The following is an 8842-nucleotide window of genomic DNA, read 5'->3' as shown; positions in this document are numbered from 1 at the left end:
GTACAATCTTCCCTTAAGTAAAATCTTAAAAGTAAGTCTTCTAACAAGTCAACTTTTGCATGCCTATATATTAATGAAGCAGTGTACGTAGCTTTTTGCTGGACCCTACGCGTTCACATATAATTGAAATTGACTCAGTCAATCGCCACCAAGCATCGTATATAGACTGATAATAATTACAAGTAACGTGGTTGCAGCTAGAAGCATGAATTTTCCCTTATAACTAGATATTTCTTAGTTCATCTTCAATTCATATCCATTTCCTCATTACCCTCTATGTCGATGTCGTCGATCATCCATGGCCACCAGCTTGAGGTTACTGGTATAATATTGTAAAACCCTATTTTTCTACATGTTTCTTAGTTAATTAGTTCGACACTTTCAATTTTCCTTAATTATCTCCCTATAATCAAACTGATGCATCTTTTGTCTGTGGCTCTTTGTCTCTGAAGTCGTAGGATGCAACATATTTTCTGGATCGTATTGTGTTTCCGTGAGCCATCCCTTGTATGTCTGTTTTCAATATGCTGGCGAAGCCTACATTAAAATAACAAGTCAAGGTAAATTATTCTTAGTTTTATTTAATTTTTTTTATATACATTTCACAAATAATGCATTGTAAAAAAGTTCATTTTATGTGTTTGGATTGATGGGGATTTAGATTTTCATTTTTTATTATAATTCTTTTGTAATTTTAAATTCTTAAATCCACATCCTTATCATTTGAAATTTTAGTTACTTTTCAAACATCATGTTAATTATCTTTTTGTTTATACTGTCTCCACGACTCTCATATCTTTTTTTTTTATATCTCGTTCTTGTCTCTTATTAATTAAAAAATGGATGTAAGCTCTTCATTTTGAATTTTTTGTTTTCGTTTAGAATATTAATTCACTTCTCCTCTTCATTTAAAATGTTTTAAACTACCCAAACAGAAGATTTTAAATATATGAATTTAAAATGTGAGATTTAAAATCTAGAGTTTAAATCTAAATCTACCAATTCAAACATTACCTTATAGAAATGGAATTGCAAACTATTTGACATATTGCCTACTTATACTTGACCTAATATACATATGGTATCTAGTATGCCTACTGAGCTCTCATGACTTTTTGACAAGGATGTTTTGTGATTATCATAGTGTTTAGGCTTCCATTATTATGAAAAAAGAAGTTACTAATAATATTTTTATAATAGTTATTATTAAGAAGAATTTGAAAAATTATTCAAATCTACCTTGTCGTTATAAGGTAGAGAATAATTAGAAGTTAGTTAAATCAATCATATTTGAAATCCTTGTAATTATTTTGCATTGCAAAAGTTATTAGTATTCATTAAAATTCAAAACTATTCAAAATGACTATTAACAAAATTTATATGGTTAAAATTAATTTTTTATTAACATATATCAAGTTAACGATTAGTTGAAATTCACATATGTTTTAGGACTCACATTTAACGTCAATTCCTAGTTAAGTAAGGTACATAGCTTTCTAGAATCTGGACCCAACGTGTTCATATAAAATTTGAAATTTTCTCGGTCAGTGCTAAAATACTAAACCCATGCATCATACATATATAATGATAACTATGAGTAGTGTGGTTATATATAGAAGCTTGAATTCGCTGTAAATAGAACAGGTTTCTTAGTTCATCAATTCACATTTCAATTCCTCATTGGCCTCTTACTCTATATATATATATATATATATATCAATGATGCCGTCGATCATCCAAATTAGAATTCTTGCTTAGTTTGATAATTTTATTTTACACCAAAAAAGAGTTTAGGGTTACAGACATTTCTAAACTTATAATTTAGGAGTCAATTTATCATTTAATCTTTTCAGTTTTATTGACTATAATAATATAGATGCTTGATGTAAAAAGACTTTTGTATACTAGTATTTTTATGAATTCATGACTTATAAACAATGTGACTTGTTAACTCTTAATTTTTTGTTTTACCTTGGATTGCTGCAGAAGATGGCGAAATGAATACTATGCTAGTTCAAACAAGTTCGAATTTCCACTGATTGAAGGCCAAAGCGAGCTTAAATTCGTGGTTTGGAAGAATATTAATACTAATTTCATTTGTGATGATTTTATGGGTGGTGGCAGGTAATTCTTAGTTTTCTTAATCATAATCTCTAGTTTGCTAAACTCTCGTTATTATAAAAATGAGAATATTTGATGGCTATTTTATAACCAAATAATTTGGTTTATTTATACACACTCACATTAGTTTTCAACTTTGAGAGCTTATTGAGGTCATTCTCCTCGGAGAGAATGAAGTTTATTAATTAGGCTCATCAATAGTTAATGTTCTAACGAAAAAATCAAAAAGAAAAAAATTCCAATTTTTTAATGCCCGTTTTCGTTCATATTTTAATGTCATTGTATATTTTTTTATACTTTCAGGGTTCAGTTTCATAATGTCGTTTCAAAACGTTTTGAACAATCCTCGTGTCCCTTTCAAAAGGGAAATAATAGGTAATTAATTAATTAAACAGATATAATAGATATAATTGATTTTTTTTAAATTTTCCTTCGCAGAAATATTGCTGGTGAATTAAAACTTCTATTGCAGTGTACAAATGCCCCATCCAAGGTTAGTTAGATTGAACTTTTGCAATGATGAGTAGAGGGAAATACATTTGTAATAACTATCTTAGTAATCTTTGCCTTTAATTATATTAATCTTTTAGTTTATTGCAAAAATAATCAGATGTTAAATTTGATTGAATCGAATACATACAATTATATATTTATGACTTGTTGATGTTATATATTCTTTTAAAACAAGCATATTAATTATAATCCTCATATGATTAGGTACATCGCTCGTGAAGGTGCATTGGGCATTTAAAATAAATGAGTCAACTAGTATTGATTTTTTAAAATAAATGAGTAACTAGTATTGGTTTTTTAAAAAAGGTGTATTGAATATTTTTACTCATCAACTATTCGAGTAGGAGATCTAGCTAGCATTCTAAATTTTTTTTGTTTTATAGCGCAAGGTTCCTCTTTAATGTTAGAAAATAATGCAATTTTTCCCTTATTGTTTAAAATATCAAGTTTAACCATTAATTGACCTCAAAAAATTCCCAAAAAAATTACATTAAAGAACCCCATAACAAAATTTGTATCCATTAATAGTCTCTTACATTATAAATAGATTCCAGGAGAGTAATATAATGTTATTTCTTACCAATATAAAAGACTAAAGTACCATTTTGATTAGTCATTTTGACCAACTACTGGATGATTATCAAATTATCATAGCTAGTAATAACATCAATAAAAATTATTAAATATGAAAGTGTTAATGTTTTAATAAGATAGTATTAAAATAAATGTATATTTTAATTAATTATCATGTTGTTTCCAACAATTACAGTATGATAATTATCAATAGCATATCAAAGTGGTTAGTCAAAATGATAGTTTGCTAGTAAGAAGTAACATTTATCTCTTAGTATTTATTTATAATTTAGGAGAGCTAATTAGGATTAATTTCCTTATATAGTACTTATTTATAATTTTTTTGTCATTTTTGATACTTTTAGGTCTTTTTTGTAAATTTTTATGTTAACTAACAATTAAAATTAACTTTTATTAATGATAGGAATAATATTGCATCATTTTTAAGTGTTTAAAGGGAACATTACACCACAAAAAAAAAAAACAATTAAGATGTCAGACACTTCTATGCTACTAGTTGAAGGGCAAAATGCCCTTTAATCCTTTAAAAAATAAATGTATAGTATGTAATAAATGGCTATGGTCACCCAGTATCTTATGGTACTTGTCATGTCTCAATCCGGTTTAGCCTAGTTCTTGTTGAATGTTCAGCTCAAGTGGGGTAGGTTTAGAATACTAGGTGCTTAGGAAAAGGAATAAAAAAAAACGCATAGATGTTTAGTATGTATAATTTTTTACATTCCTGTATGAAGCAATTAAACGTGATACTAATTGTTTTAAATGACAGAAGTTATATATTGAAATATTATTTGAAAATTTCATTTGTAAAGTGACAAAAATTATAAAGATAATGGAAGACGGGATTAAAATGTAATTTTGCAGATGAAAAACGCGCTACAAAATTCCAAATAAAAGAAGTAAAATTAATTAACAAAAATGAATATAATGAATATTACATCTCTCATTTTTGGTAAGATTATTATTGTTACCATGTAACTGTGTAAGCTTTGAGCATTTGAAGTGACTTTGCATGCAGAACTATGATGCATCCTCAGCAGCAAAATCGACACCACAAAGTTATGTTACACAAAATCCCTATTCTTCACATAATTTTTCTGCAGATTGAACTTTGTCAAACTTGCCTGCTCTTTCTTATCATCGTTCACCACCTTCATATCATCTGCCGCCGCCGCCACCTCCTTATCCGCTGCCGTATTCACTCTCACTGCCTCATTATTTGCCACCTGCATATCCATCGCCGCCACCCCATCAATATTATTCACCCTATCTATATGCTCCATCGCCGCCGCCTTATTATCCACCTCAATATCTGCCGCCGCCACCAAAACCATCACGTAATTCTGGTCTTTTTCCTTTACAGATTGGTGCTTCCCTTGCTTCAATTGCAGCAAGCCTGTTTCAGTTCTTTCAAGATTGAATATATCATTTCATCCACCTTTAATGCATGCGAACGTGGAGATGAGAAAGCCAACATTATTAGATCACATTAATTTTTAAGTTTGAATAAATTAAAATATGATGTTTGATTGTAACTTATTTAATTTCATGTGTGTTTTCTATGTTATCAGCAAGTGTGATTTGAGTTTATGTATCTTTAGTGACATTAGATTCCACCTAATTTCATGTGTATTTCTAAGTCAACAAGTATTGAGTTTCCGTATGTGTAATATGTGTGTGCATCCGATAATTATAAGACATTTATTAATTGTGTTTTCTTTTTATTTTTTTGGTCAAAATTATTTGTGTTTTCATTTACAATTTAAATGGCTCGATTGATATCAATTGATGAAAGAATTTTTATTTTATTTTAGCAAGCCTGAAAATTTTGATAATTATATATCCATATTATCATCTTTCACTATATATAAAAGCAACTTTGGATTTAGGCAACTAATAATGGTGGTCGAGTGGTTAATGATAATAACTTATAATATATCCATAATTTATCATAGCCAGGGCAGAACTAGCTTTGAATTCCATGGGGGCCAAGCAATTCACTTCACACGCTGCCTCCATGCACCTAATTATTACGTTATAATATTATTTTAATTCTCTTTATATTTAAAAGATAATATTAAAAAAATATTATTTATAAAACCTTTTTGTAAATTATCTTATATTTTCATATAATAATATATCCCCAACTTTATCTCACAGTTTGGGATGGAGCAAGTATTATTTCAACTATCTAGCCATATTATAATCAATATAATTTTATTCCATATGTAAGTAAACAAAACAGTGTCGGTAATTTTGACTGGTAATTTTTAATAAAAAAATACAAATTTTAGATATCAAGTTGTTTTAAAATGAACAAAATCTCACAAAAGAGTTTATTTTTTAGAATTTTCTGTACTAGCGATTCTAGACACATGGCTTGACTAGTGCGTGTTTGGTTTTTCATTAGCCAAAAATTAGTTTGTTAAAAGAATATATGATAAAAGTCAATTTAATAAAAGTTAGTTGTTGCAATAAAATTTATATTTGGATATAATTTTTAAAAGTTAATTTGATAAACTGAAAGTTGTTTAAATTATATATAATAAAATATGCTTTTGAATGAACAATTATTAAAAAACATTAATTTTTATTATTTATTATTTTTTTATATAAATGCTTCATATTAAATTAAAATGTCTTAAAAAATTAATATTATAAATTGTATTTAATGAACTTTTTTTATATGTGTAATTTTGCAAAAAGAATGTTTTGTAAATTTGGATGGAGAGAGTATTAATTAACATATTCCCTTAGATGTTAGGTATAAATTATAAATGAGTAATATACATATATAACATAGTAATAATTAATAACTTATTTAATTAATTTTAATAAAAATTTATCACTTAAGTAGGAGAAATCAATGTAAAAAGAAATAAAGGATGAAAATGCAAAAAAAAAAACTGAACCAGGAGGAAAAAAAAAGGAAAATATAAAAATAATTTGATGTAAAAGTAAAGTGAAAGGACGAAACTGTCAGCATAAAAGTCTTCAAGCATCTAATTGTTGGAGTGAAAGCACAGTGAAAGGAAACTGCAAAGAAACCAAGCTAGTTCAAAATAATTGTTGTTCGCAGTGCCGTATAACTGAACCAAACAAATCATCACATCACATGCAAATGGTTCACTTTTCTAACATGTGTCGGAGCAATTTGACGGAAGGAAATGTGAGAAGAAAAACGTCAAGTGTTGAAATTATGAATGTACTTTTGAAAAGCTTCAGCCAGTTACATTGGCAAATTCACATTCTCGTTGTTTTTGAATGTGCTTTTGTAAAGTCATTTTGGATAGCTTTAAATCATCCCAACAATATTTGACTTTCTAAATGTGGAAATACGCTTTTAAAACGTTAAATGTTGTAAATATAAATGGACCGTAAACTTTTTGGTAGGACAAGGTTTCAGATCTGGATCCTCTCAAAAGCTTACCTCTCAATGTCTCTCAGATCCAGATCATTCAAGCTATCTATTATTCCAGGTTTTGTCACATCATCCCACGTAGCAAAAAATTTTGGCCTTAATTGATATAATTAAATTTTATCAAAATATTACAATAAATAAACAAGCTTGTGGGAAGTAGGAACTTATAACTTAGCGTATTTAAAATTTGGCATGCTCTATTTAACAAAAATCTATTTTAAAAAAAATCTACAAAGTAATTTTCTAGGATAAATTTTGTTAAATAGGTTAAATTTTAAATAAGACAAGCTCTATGTCCCTAGAAATATATTTACTTATTTTAATATTTAATAAAATTTAATTATAAATAATTTATTTATATCAAACAGGCCACATAAGGACATCGGATGGCTTAAATAGGGAAACAAAATTTTTTTATCATTTTTGGTTTTCAAAATTTGTAAAATCACTCTGCAGATTTTTTTTAAAACAGATATTTGTTAAATATGCCAAGTCAAAATTTAAATACACTAAGTTATAAGTTCCTACAAGCCTGTTTACTTATTGCAATATTAAGACAAAATTTAATTATATCAAATATGGCCAAAATTTTTTGCTACATAAGATGATGTGATAAAATATGGGATATTAGACAGCTTGAATGGTCTAGATCACAAAGTTGCTGAGAGATGCTAAGAGGCAAGCTTCTGAGAGGATCTGGATTCCAAGATTTCTTGAAAAATTTTGATAGTCATACAAAGCATTGATTTACTGGAAAAATTAGTTACTAAAGGTAAAATTTATGGGGGTGGAATACCTCTTCTTCCCATCTTCTTCATATCTTTTCCTCCTTCTTATTTTTTTTTATAATAAAAAATTTAGGAGAATTGAGTTCTTGAGACTTGTCAAGGCCAAGGCATGTCTCCATACTTAAAAACCATTTACGAAAATACTTACAGATTGTTCATTAATAAGATTCTCACAATAACAGTGAGATTTAAACCCATGACGTGACATTATAAATTACTTCTTTTATTTCTATATATAAAATATTTTTAATTGAATCACGCAAACAAATATAAGTTGGTTATCTAATTAAAAATATAACAACATTTTAATTTTACCCTTAATTATTGTAAATAAAAAATGAATATCTTTTGTAAAGTAAATTAGTAAGAGTATATATCTTTTTCTCTTTTTAATTTAATAAAGATATAATGGTCATTCATTAAAAAATATGCTAACAACCTCTTATCTTTAGGGATAAAAAATATTCTAAAAAATATTTTATATATAAGAACGAAGGGAGTATAAACTAAATTCTTATCAACTAAACCAATCTTTGTTGGCTTTCTTTCCTTTGAACTCTAACCATTAGATTAAGGTTTGAATAGCTCATGTTGGATCTCCTATAAAATTATTCTTAAAATGTTAAATTATAAAAAATATAAATAATAAAATTCAAACAGTTAAAATTTAATATGAACAACTAAAAAATACAATCACATCAAAATAAAATGAAATATTTTATCAAAGATCAAGTTTAAACCATCAAAATCTTGATCTTATGATTAGAAATCGGGAAGAATAGCGGAAAAGGACAGGAATGGAACTATGAAAGAGGGGAGAATCCGGTCCCAAAAGTTATATTTAAAATAAATATTAATATTTTTTTATAAATTAAATTCAAATATTGATTATATTATGCTAAATGTAAAATTTATTTAAAAATACTACTAAAGAATCTTCCTTTCTTGAAAATCCCATTTGCTGCACTCACGGCGTTAATTAAATTATAAAGTAGTCTTTAGCAAATAAAAAGCTTCATATTGAACTGATCAATACTCTTCAAAATTGATCACCCTGTTGAATCAAAGTTTCTGCACGTTCTTTTGAAAGTTAAAACTTCAACTTCTCCAACTACGGGTTGGCACCTCTCTCAAAATCCTTCTAAATACCTCCTAAAGTCTCGTTTGATTATTAAAAAGAAATAAAATAGAATAAATTAAAAAAAATAAAATAACAATGAACTAAATCTCTCTTTTTCCTACGGTAACTATGATAAAAACTCATTAATATATATATTACTTTTTTTGGGCCAAGAACAAAGAACTATATCATATTAACGAAATAGGGTGCATAATACAAGCAAAAAAAAATGAAACAAGGACTAAACAACAAGACACAGGTGTTAAAAAATGAAAACATCCCAAACTC

The 8842-nt window shown here is 27.3% G+C and overlaps 1 long non-coding RNA gene across 1 annotated transcript; it reads left to right on the top strand.

Annotated features, from left to right (window-relative positions):
- Window positions 1-271: 271 nt before the first annotated feature.
- LOC129301797 (uncharacterized) lies at window positions 272-2608 on the top strand. The gene is made up of 4 exons (XR_008591099.1): window positions 272-322; window positions 453-560; window positions 1987-2124; window positions 2425-2608. It is a non-coding gene; the product is annotated as an uncharacterized LOC129301797 (long non-coding RNA).
- Window positions 2609-8842: the final 6234 nt, after the last annotated feature.

Source organism: Prosopis cineraria, unplaced genomic scaffold (genome assembly GCF_029017545.1).
Source record: "Prosopis cineraria cultivar Desert tree isolate PC_DT_omini unplaced genomic scaffold, ASM2901754v1 PC2, whole genome shotgun sequence".
NCBI lineage: Eukaryota > Viridiplantae > Streptophyta > Magnoliopsida > Fabales > Fabaceae > Prosopis > Prosopis cineraria.
The sequence above is the reverse complement of the archived record's forward strand: the minus strand, read 5'-3'. Positions and strand labels throughout refer to the sequence as shown.